This window comes from Peromyscus leucopus, chromosome 2 (assembly GCF_004664715.2).
Source record: "Peromyscus leucopus breed LL Stock chromosome 2, UCI_PerLeu_2.1, whole genome shotgun sequence".
In the NCBI taxonomy this organism is placed as follows: domain Eukaryota; kingdom Metazoa; phylum Chordata; class Mammalia; order Rodentia; family Cricetidae; genus Peromyscus; species Peromyscus leucopus.
Genome location: NC_051064.1, coordinates 39,367,307 through 39,378,376, shown reverse-complemented (window position 1 = coordinate 39,378,376; position 11,070 = coordinate 39,367,307). Strand labels below are relative to the sequence as shown.

At 41.0% G+C, this 11,070-nt stretch overlaps 1 pseudogene; it reads left to right on the top strand.

Annotated features, from left to right (window-relative positions):
- The first annotated feature begins 1,022 nt into the window (after positions 1-1,022).
- LOC114709933 lies at positions 1,023-1,784 on the top strand (annotated as a pseudogene).
- Positions 1,785-11,070: the final 9,286 nt, after the last annotated feature.

Sequence of the window (11,070 nt, the reverse complement as noted above, 5' to 3'; positions counted from 1 at the left end):
ATTCTCTAGGTCTATGAAGTGTTTGAAGATTACCTATCTATCTGAAATATATCTATGTATACCTAGAAGACTTAACTAACATGGCTACAAATATGATCATCATAGATGACTAATTATTAATCTATTTTTTAATTATCCATTATAATTTTAAATGAGTTACATAAACATAATACCTCAAACAAGAATAGAAATATATATATATATATATATATATATATATATTATATATATATATATACAGTATAACAAAATTAACTTCAAGTTTGTATGAATAAACTAAAATTTATACCAATTTAAAACATTTTAAACAAGTTGTTCTTTAAAAGTAGGTTCATTAATCTACCCTTTCATCTTATCATCTCTATATCCTCCTATATAGCTATATCATATCCCCTTTTGTTTTTTAGAAAGAGATCACATTTATAATCAACTGTTTTAAATAAAAATATTGGTTTTTCTCTGTCCCACACCAGAGGGCTCTTCGGATTTGGGACACAAGAATCTCTTAACCATTTTTTTTTAAACAATATGTCTGGGTTTAGAGGAGGAGTGAGCCAATTCCACCTCTAAAGCCAGCTTGGTATATTTGGGAATTTGGGCGTAGCATCTCTTACTACTTCCTGCTGGAGGGGGGCGCTGTATCTTATGGGGACGCAAAGAAAATTTTAGGTCTATGGGGTACTCTGTGAGGCTGTATTGTGTGAACCAATTGCCTTGAAACCGCTCTGGATGTTAGATCATTTGGGCCATGGTGTCATCGGAGAACTTTCAGGGGGGCTTGGCTGGTGAAACCTGATGTATCTTAATCTGGAACAAGTCCACAGCCTCTGGCTTTCTGTGGAAACAAAAGCAGAACCTCTTTTCCAAAGCAACATATCCTTAAATCCAAATTTTGAAGTCAAGGTACCTTTAAAATATACATATTGGTTTAATTCAACATCTTTTCTGATCAAATGTTTTTTTGCAGTTAAAAATCCCAAAGACTGATGAGGGGCCTGTCCTGCCGCATGTGCAGGGGCAACATGCTGTGGGAAGACAAGCAAAACTTTTGGGGCATCGGCTTCCTCGGCATCCTAGGTGTAACCTTGGGAAGGCAGCCAGGACAGGTTTCTTCTTCCCAGCTGTTGGGTAGCTGCTTCCTCCTGGGTGTCTATCAGCGGGCTCAACACCGAGATCTCCCAGACGGGTCCCCAAGAGGGCCCTGCGATTTCTTTGCCCCCAGCTGATCACCTGGCCCTCCCTGTCTCCAGGTGGCTGACACGGCCTGGGTGGCAGAGGAGCCGCAGCTGCTGCACGGACCTGCATCTGTAAGTGGTTCAACGTGCACATGGGGTTCGGCTTCCTTTCCATGACTGCCCGTGCCGGGGTCGCGCTCGACCCCCGGTGGACGTCTTTGTTCACCAGAGTAAGCTGCACATGGAAGGTTTCTGGAGCCTCAAGGAGGGTGAGGCGGTAGAGTTCACTTTCAAAAAGTCTGCCAAGGGTCTGGAATCCATCGTGTCACTGGCCCTGGTGGGGTGTTCTGTATTGGGAGTGAGCGGCGGCCAAAGGGGAAGAACACACAGAAACGAAGATCTAAAGGCGACAGGTGCTATAACTGTGGTGGTCTAGACCACCATGCCAAGGAATGCAAGTGCCACTTTTACCAAAGCATCAATCATATGGTGGCCTCATGCCCACTGAAGGTCCGGCAGGCCCCCACTTCTCAGGGGAAGTCTGCCTACTTCCAGGAGGAAGAGGAAGAGATCCACAGCCCTGCCCTGCTCCCAGAAGCCCAGAATTGAGGCCCAGGAGTCGGGGCTATTCTTTTGTTATTGGGGAGTTTCAAGGAGGAGGCATCAATCGGCAGGATGGAGAAAGTGGGATGGGGTGGGTTGAGGGTAGCTGGCATTGCCATGTTTCTCAGGCCGGGGTTCCCAGTATTACCCTGTCTTCCCTTGGTGGGGGGAAAGGGAGAGTCAATGGAAACTCCAACCATGCTTTATCTACATGCAAGTGAAGGAACCTGCATGCCTTGGCTGAGGCTTGAACCCAACACGACATGCGTTTGAAAGTGGCTGGGATAGGAAAGTCCTTCTGTAGAAGGCTGTGTGATATTTCCCTTGCCAGACAGGGTGTGAAACAAGTGCAAAACCACATCAATGAACCTAACCCTCCAGCTACTACATCCTGTGGGAGGGACTCGCAAAAGCCAGGCAAGGGTTTTCTTTCCACATCTTGCTTACTCATAACCCAGCAGTGGGTTGTGATGACAGGCAGAGGGTAGCTGGGCAGGGGGACAGTTGCAGACCTGCAGTGCTCCCTCACTCCCAGCCCTTTCTGGGCCAATGTGATTTTAATTTATTGGTGCCCTTGAGTAACTGCACCTTGGGTTCCACTTTCTCCAGGATGCCAACTGCACTGTCTGTGTGCGAATGACGTATCTTGTGCTAAAAAGTTTTTTTTTTCCTTAATATAAATAATGGGTTTGTATTTTTGTATATTTTATCTTAAGACCCTCATTCCTGCACTGTGCTCTCAGGTACACAAGCAATCTCAGGGATAAGTCCAAGCAACTCCAGGTCTGCGCAGCAGGAATACTTTTTGTTTAGATCACCATGGAGACCAACCATTGGAATGCACAGCCTATTGAACTACCTCATTTTTTGCCAATTACAGATGGCTTTTCTGCCATATAGTCCTTAAAACCTCAGTCCACCTTAAAATGTCTCTCAGGAGGCTAGGTTTTAATTAAGCTACCCATGACTTGATCTCACTTTTTTGGGCAAAAGATAGGAAATTACACAGGAAAAGGTGGTACAGAGATGTCAAAAAGCTGGGCCAGGTGAAAGGCACAAGAGTCATTTTCCATCCCAAATCCATCCTTCACCAGATTAGTCTAAGTCTGCCATACACAGCAGGGTGTGAGTGTGTGTGTGTGTGTATGTATGTATGTATGTTGGTTTTTTTAAATGCAAATTTATAAGGATGAGGTTTTTTTTGTTGTTTGATTGTTTTTAGATACTGGGATTGAACCTTGGGCCTCATTTGTGCTGGGATGTACCCTGCCACTGGGTTCTCCTGGTAAGGATGCAGCCTAAGACCAACACCCTTAGTCCCACACTGTGCTGTCTAGGAATGGGGACGTGAAACAAGGACTTGAATCCTTAGCCTTTCACAACCTTGGCTTCCAGAGGGACTCTAGAGCGTGGGCCTCTGTGGCAAGTGTCCTGTCCTGCTGCAGTGTCATGGTTGGCAGCTAAAGGAGAAAAGGGGGTTTCGTTTACATGCTGTGAGATCACTGCAAACCTACCTCACTATGTTGAAATGGGACAAATGCAATAGAGCACATTGGGTGGGGTGTGTCTGATCCTGGTTCCTTGTCTCCCCCAAATGCTGCCCCCCTCTAGTTATTGTAGTCATCTGGCCTTTGTAGGACTTCACTGTCTGAGTTGGTGATGCTAGGTGGCCTCATTGTGTAAATATAATGTGTTGGTCTTCATGTTGTTTTGGGGTTTTATTGTTTACAAAATTTTTTGTATTGAGAGAAAAATAGCCAAAGCATCTTTGACAGAAAGTTCTGCACCAGATGACAGCATGAAACCTAAGGGTTGGGTTCCTCTTCTCAAAGTGAGCCTCTGGAACCATGGTTCCCCCTTCTGTTCTCTTTCCATCTCCCGTTTTGGACCACATTCTCTGACCTTAAAAAGCTCCCATACCACCCTCTTCTCCCTCGTAAGAAAACTTACATACATTTCCTTCTTGGAATGTCTCTACAACTCTTGAATGACCCACATAAAAATTCTGAAGAAGCCATGAACCTCACTCCTTTTCATGTTTTTTTTTTTTTTATTTCTATTTGTTAACTCTCAGTTACTGACCATTTTGTTTTTTTGTTACTTTGATCCTTAGTTATAACCTAGTAGAAAGCAATGCTTTGGTTGATGTAATATCATTTGCTTGCAGTTTGTATGGGATTGACAGGAAGCGGTCAGTCTGGAGCTTTGTGAGAATGAGTTTATAGTGTGTACTTGTCTGTCCTTTCCCTGATCCCTTCTCTGTCCTGAACTGCAGGAGACTGAGCCACTCGGGCTTTGGTGGGCCCACCACTGGGGTGTTGATTTCATGGTTGATTTTTTTTTCCCTGTACCCGGGTACTTATATTCCTATCATATAATCATTTTGCAACACATGCTGACTTTCCCTTCCCTTCTTCCCTGGGAAAATAAAGACTTATTGGTACTCAAAAAAAAAAAAAAAAAAAAAATCCCAAAAACAACACAATCCAGATTGTCTGTGTAATATTCATCTTTACGTGGCTTTTTTTTTATATTAATTTATCCTTTTTTTTGTCTCTTTCAAGCCTACATATTGTGAATCTATTGCTTTACACTGCAGTATTCTAAGACTGAACCGGTGCTGTGGCTGCTGGCTCCGCCCATTTCAGCTTACCAACATGGCATTTTCCGCCAGTTTTGTGAGTCATCAAGTCTCAGAAATAGTGGGTCTAAGCTTTTATCAAAGCAGCGTGTAGCCCAGAAACTTTTTTTTTAAATACTAGCAAATACTAAATCTATCACACAGTGTAATGTGCCACTGGCAGACACCTCATTACAGCCATACTGCCGGTCAAACGCAAACACCAGGAACCAGCCAGTAGTTCAAACCTGAGTTTTGCGGCGTCTAGCTGCCCGTAAGAGACAAGAAGCAGGAACCTGGTTTGGCCTCTGTTTAGAATTGGTTATTGAATATTCTCAGGTTTAAGGTGGAAACTCGAGCCGTTGGGCGCCATTTGTTGCTGGAGGACTTCTCTCCAGGCTCCACCAAGCCCCACAGTCCCACAATCCATGTATAAAAGTAGTAGGCTAGTGATGATCTCTTCCCATTTTGTAGGCTATTGTTTTGTCTTATTTACTGTATCCTTTGCCTTACAGAAGTTTCTCGGTTTCAGGAGGTCTCATTTATTAATTGTTGCTCTCAGTGTCTATGCTAATGGTGTTATATTTAGAAAGTAGTCTCCTGTGTCAAGGAGACTTGACTGCATTCAAGGCTACTTCCTACTTTCTCTTTTATCAGTTTCAGTGTACCTGGATTTATGTTGAGGTCTTTGATCCACCTGGACTGGAGTTTTGTGCATTGCAATAGATATGGATCAATTTACAATCTTCTGCATTTTGACATCCAGTTATGCCAGCACCATTTGTTGAAGAAGCTTTCTTTTTTTCTATTGTATGCTCTTGAGTTCTTTGTCAAAAATCAGTTAGTTGTGCAGATTAATATCAGGGTCTTCAATTCAATTCCATTGGTCCACATATCAGTTTTATGTCAATGCCAAGCTGTTTGTATTACTATAGCTCTATAGTAGAGCTTTGGGTCAGGGATGACAATGTCTCCGGAGGTTGCTTTCTTGTACAGGATTGTTTTGGCTGTCCTGGGCTTTTTTGTTTTTCCCTATGAAGTTGATCATTATTCTTTTGAGGTCTGTGAAGAATTGTGTTGGGATTTTTACGGGGATTGCATTGAATCTGTAGATTGTTTTTGGTAAGATTGACATTTTTACTATGTTAATTTTTCCTATCCATGAGCATGGGAGATCTTTCCATTTTCTGATATCTTCTTCAATTTCTTTCTTCAAAGACTTAAAGTTCTTGTCAGACAGGTGTAGCTTAAATTTTTCCTGTGCCCACCCAAGCTCCTGTGGTCTCACGGTTCTGTAGCCACTCAGACACAAATGAACACACAGAGGCTTATATTAATTATGAACTGTATGGCCTATTGGCTCAGGCTTCTCACAAGCTAGATTTTACATCTTAAATTAAACCATTTCTATAAATCTATACTTTGCCATGTGGCTTGTGACTTACCAGTATCTTTACATCTTGCTTCTCATGGTGGCCGGCAGCATCCTCTATTTTCTGCCTTTCTCCTTCCTCCTCTCTAGTAAGAATGTCCGACATAATCCTATTCTGCCTCACCATTGGCCAAAAAGATTTATTTATCAAAGAACCAGAGCAACATATTTTCACAGCATACAAAAAGGCATTCCTCCATAACTTCCCCTTTTCTTTCTAAACAAAAGAAATATTTTAACTTTAACCTAGTAAAACTACATATATCAAGCAAGAATTACAGTTACAATATCTAGTCTGTTTGTACTTTGTAAAACTAAAGAAAATATTTTATCTATCCTTTATTTGTGAGTCTAAAGTTTCATATCTAATTTATCTTTACCATACCTAAGGAAAATTATAACTATCTAGGCTTCAACTACATCAAAGACCTCAGAAGGATATAATATTACCTAAGTAAATGGGAAGAGTATTGTAAGCAACTACCAAAAATCTAGGATGGCAGAGACAATTGCCTGCCTGAATAGTCATCCAAAGTTCCTCTGTAACGTTGGGGTATTAATCTTCAGCCCATAGAACTAGTCTCTCAGTCATTCTTTTCCCTCTGTATCCTGTAGAATATCTGGCAGGTTCTTCTGTGAAGAAGGAACCTGAAGGACCATCTCCCCTTGCAAAGTTCAGTGGTCACATTCCTGTTGGTCCTGCCTGTCCAGTTGATACATTTTGTCAAGCAGTCCAGGCAAAAAGTTTCTTGCCCAAATGGCTACTTTTGCAAATAAGAAGATAAACTCCATATGGAGTGTCTTTGATGCCCATCCTCCTCTCTGAAGTAAATTGGGGCTGCCAGGAGCAGACACATCTCATTGTCCAGGAAAACCTAAATTTTTAAAACATTTTAAATGCCATATTCTGTAGGTCGTTGAAGTGTTTAAAGATTATCTACCTAATTGAATTAAATCTATGTATACCTAGAAAACTTAACATGACTCTAAGTTTGACTATTATAGAAGACTTATTATTAATCTGTATTTCTTAATTATCCCTTACACTTTAAATGAGCTGCATAAACATAATAACTTAAACAAGAGCAGAAAAATACATACAGTATACATATAAGTCTTTCATTTGCTTAGTTAGAGTTACCCAAAGCTATTTTATATTATTTGTGGCTATGGAGAAGGGTGCTGTTTCTCTAATTTCTTTCTCAGACCCTTCATCATTTCTATACAGGAGAGCCACTGATCTTTTGAGTTAATTTTGTATAATACCACATTGCTGAAGGTGTTTATCATCTGTAGGAGTTCCCTGGTAGAATTTTGGTGTCTCTCTCTCTCTCTCTCTCTCTCTCTCTCTCTCTCTCTCTCTCTCTCTCTCTCTCTCTCTCTCTCTCAAACCCCCCCCACCAACACACACACATACACATACACACACACACATCATCATCATCATCATCATCATCATCATCATCTGCAAATAGGGCAAATTTGACTTCTTTCTTTCCAATTTGTATCCCCTTGATCTCTTTTTGTTGTCTTATTGCTCTAGTTAGAACTTGGCGTACTATATTGGATACAGGGAAAGTGGAATTGCTTTGAGTTTTTCTCCATTTAATTTGATTTGGCTGTCGGCGTGCTGTAAATTCCCTTTATGTTAGGTATGTTTCTTGTATTCTTGATCTCTCTAAGATCTTTATCATGAAGAAGTGCTGGATTTTTGTCAAGGGCCTTTTCAGCATCTAATGAGCTGATCATGTGTTTTGTTTTGTTTCAGTTTGTTTATATGGTGTATTACATTGGCATATTTTTGTATGTTGAAACATCCTTGCATCTCTGGGATGAAGCCAACTTGATCATGGTGGACAAGCTTTTTGATGTGTTTTTGGATTCAGTTTGTCAGTATTTTCTCGAGTATTTTTGCATCAATATTCATGAGGGAGATTGGTCTGTATTTCTCTTTCTTTATTGCATTTTTGTATGGTTTGGGCATCAGGGTAACTGTAGCCTCATAGAAAGAGTTTGACAATGTTCCTTCTATTTCTATTTTGTGGAAAAATTTGAAGAATATTAGTACTAGCTCTTCTTTGAAATTCTGGTAGAATTCTGCACTGAAAGCCTCTGGACCTGGGCTTTTCTTTTTCTTTCTTTCTTCCTTCCTTTCTTTCTTTCTTTCTTTCTTTCTTTCTTTCTTTCTTCCTTTCTTTCTTTCTTTCTTTGTTTCTTTCTTTTTTTTTTTGATTGGGAAACTTTTAATGGCTGTTTCTATTTTTTCTAAAGGTTATAAGTCTATTTAAATTGTTTATTCTAGCTGTTTTTATTACTGTAGCTTTATAGTCGAGCTTGAGGTCAGGGATCATGATGCCTCCAGAAGTTATTTTATTGTACAGGATTCTTTTGGCTATCCTGGGTTTTTTGCTTTTCCATATGAAGTTGAGCATTATTCTTTCCAGGTCTGTGAAGAATTGAGTTGGTATTTTGATGGGGATTGCATTGAAGCTGTACATTACTTTTGGTAAGATTGACATTTTTATTATGTTAACCCTGCCTATCCATGAGCATGGGAGAACTTTTCATTTTCTGACATCCTCTTCAATTTCTTTTTTCAGGAACTTAAAGTTCTTGTCTTATAGGTCCTTCACTTGCTTGGGTAGTGTTACCTCAAGGTACTTTACATCATTTGTGGCTAATGTAAAGGGTGATGTATCTCTGATTTCCTTCTCAGACCTCTTGAAACTAAGAAGCTTTTGTAGAGCAAAGGATATGGTCAACAAGGCAAAGCAACAGCCTACAGAATGGGAAAAGGTCTTCACCAACCCCACATCTGACAGAGGACTGATATCCAGAATATATAAGGAACCCAAAAAATTGGACATCAAATTGCCCAACAGTCCAATTAAGAAATGGGGTATAGAACTAAACAGAGAATTCTCAACAGAGGAAATTCAAATGGCTGAAAGACATTTAAGGAATTGCTCAACATCCCTAATCATCAGGGAAATGCAAGTCAAAACGACTCTGAGATACCACCTTACACCTGTCAGAATGGCTAAGATCAAAAACACTGAAGAAAGCTTAGGCTGGAGAGGATGTGGAGCTTGGGGAACTCTTCTCCACTGCTGGTGGGAAGGCAAGCTTGTACAACCACTTTGGAAATCAATATGGCACTTTCCTAGAAAATTGGGAATCAATCTCCCCCAAGATCCAGCTATACCACTCTTGGGCATATACCCAAGGAATGCTCAATCATACCACAAGGGCACTTGCTCAGCTATGTTCATAGCAGCATTGTTTGTAATAGCCATAACCTGGAAACAATCTAGATGCCCTTCAACTGAAGAATGGATAAATAAAATGTGGTACATATACACAACGGAGTACTACTCAGCAGAGAAAAACAATGACATCATGAGGTTTGCAGGCAAATGGATGGATCTACAAAAAAATCATCCTGAATGAGGTAACCCAGACTCAGAAAGACAAACATAGTATGTACTCTCTCATAGGAGGATACTAGATGTAAAGCAAAAGATAACCAGACTGCAACTCACAACTCCAGGGAGGGTACCTAGTAAATAAGACCCCAAGAAAGACACAGGGATTGCCCAATGACAGAGAAATTGATGAGATCTACATGAACAACCTGGATGTGATTGGGGGTAATGAAGGTCAAGGGTCAAGGGAAAGAGAGCTTAGGGGAGCAGGAGAACCCAGCTGGATCAAGAACAGAGAGGGAGAACAAGGAATAAGAGACCATGATAAATGAAGACCACATGAGAATAGGAAGAAGTGTTACATGTACCTCTGAGGGAGCTGCTCTTGGTCCAGTCTGTGCTTGCTGTGTCTGTGTCTGAAGGGACCACTCTTGGTCCAATGGGAACTCTTTGTGTCATTGGAACTGGTGGATTCTTTGTCTCAGGGAGTCACTCTTGATCCAATCAATGCTAGCAGTTTCTGTGTTTCAGGGAACCACTAAGGTTGCAAGTGGATATGTGGGTTTGGGTTTGGGAGTAGGTCTTGTAGATTTCGGGATCTGATGGGAGGTATTGATAGGGATTTGCGCCTGCAGAAGTCTTCCCTGCTTGTCTGCAACTGAGGCAGTGATGAGTGGGGGTGGTAGATTAGGGATTGTACTCCAGGGCCTGGGTCCCAGAGGCATGACTCTCTGGGTGGGAGAAGAGTCACTCACCTCTTGGTCCAATCAGAGATGGTGGATTCTGAGTCTCAGGGAGCCAATGAGGTTGCAGGGGGATGGGTTGGTTTGGGGTAGGAGGTGGATCTTGTAGATTGCGGAGTCTGATGAGGGATGTTGGTGGGGAGGCATGCCTTCATGTGTCTTCCCTGCTGGACTGCACCTGGAGCAGTGAGGGGGTGGGTATAAATTGTTCCTCTGGACCTAGGTCCTAGAGGCCATGACTAAATTTTCTATCTTAGAATACTAAAACTAACCAGAAGAAGTAGGTTTATATGTTTCAGGCTTTTCAATATATTGTCTTAAGGATTTTATACAATACAAAATGTTGGTCTCTTCCATTTCAATTATCTAAGTATGCAAGTTTTTATGACAGGTGCATCATACCTGTCCCATATGACATAATAGTCACATCAGTATTTACCCATAGCCCATCTCCTACTTCCAAATACATTTGTTACCTACTCCAGGTTTCTAAGGCTGTTATAACAAAGCACAATAAACCAGAGGCTAAAATGATAGATATATATTCTTTTCCAACTCTTGAGGCTGAAACTAGGAAAATCAATTGTCTACAAAGCATGGAGTTTCTGAGTGCTCCTCTGGGAAGTGATTCATCTTACATTCTCCAAGTCCTGGTTGTCTCCAGTGAGGCTTATCACATCAATCCAATCTATTTGTTTTCTTGCATTTTGCCTGTATTAGACTACAGAGTGCTCCATTCTTTAAGGTCTTGACATCTCGCAAACAGATCTGCATAGGCCGACAAAAGTTGACAGAAGATGTTTCTTCGACAAACTGAAATAATTTCTGCTAAACGTATACCCTGTAATGGAAATATCACATTAAGAGTTTTCACTGGAGCTGAACAGAAGACTTAGTGTTTAAGAATGTGTGATACTCTTTCAAGGGATCTGAGTTTAAATACCAGTCCCAATGGCAGGTGGTTCAAAATTGCCTGTAGCTCTAGCTGTGTGGTATCCAGTACACTCTTCTGGCCTTCATGGCTATCCACAACACTAACATACACTTAATTAAAATATATAATAAATCTAAA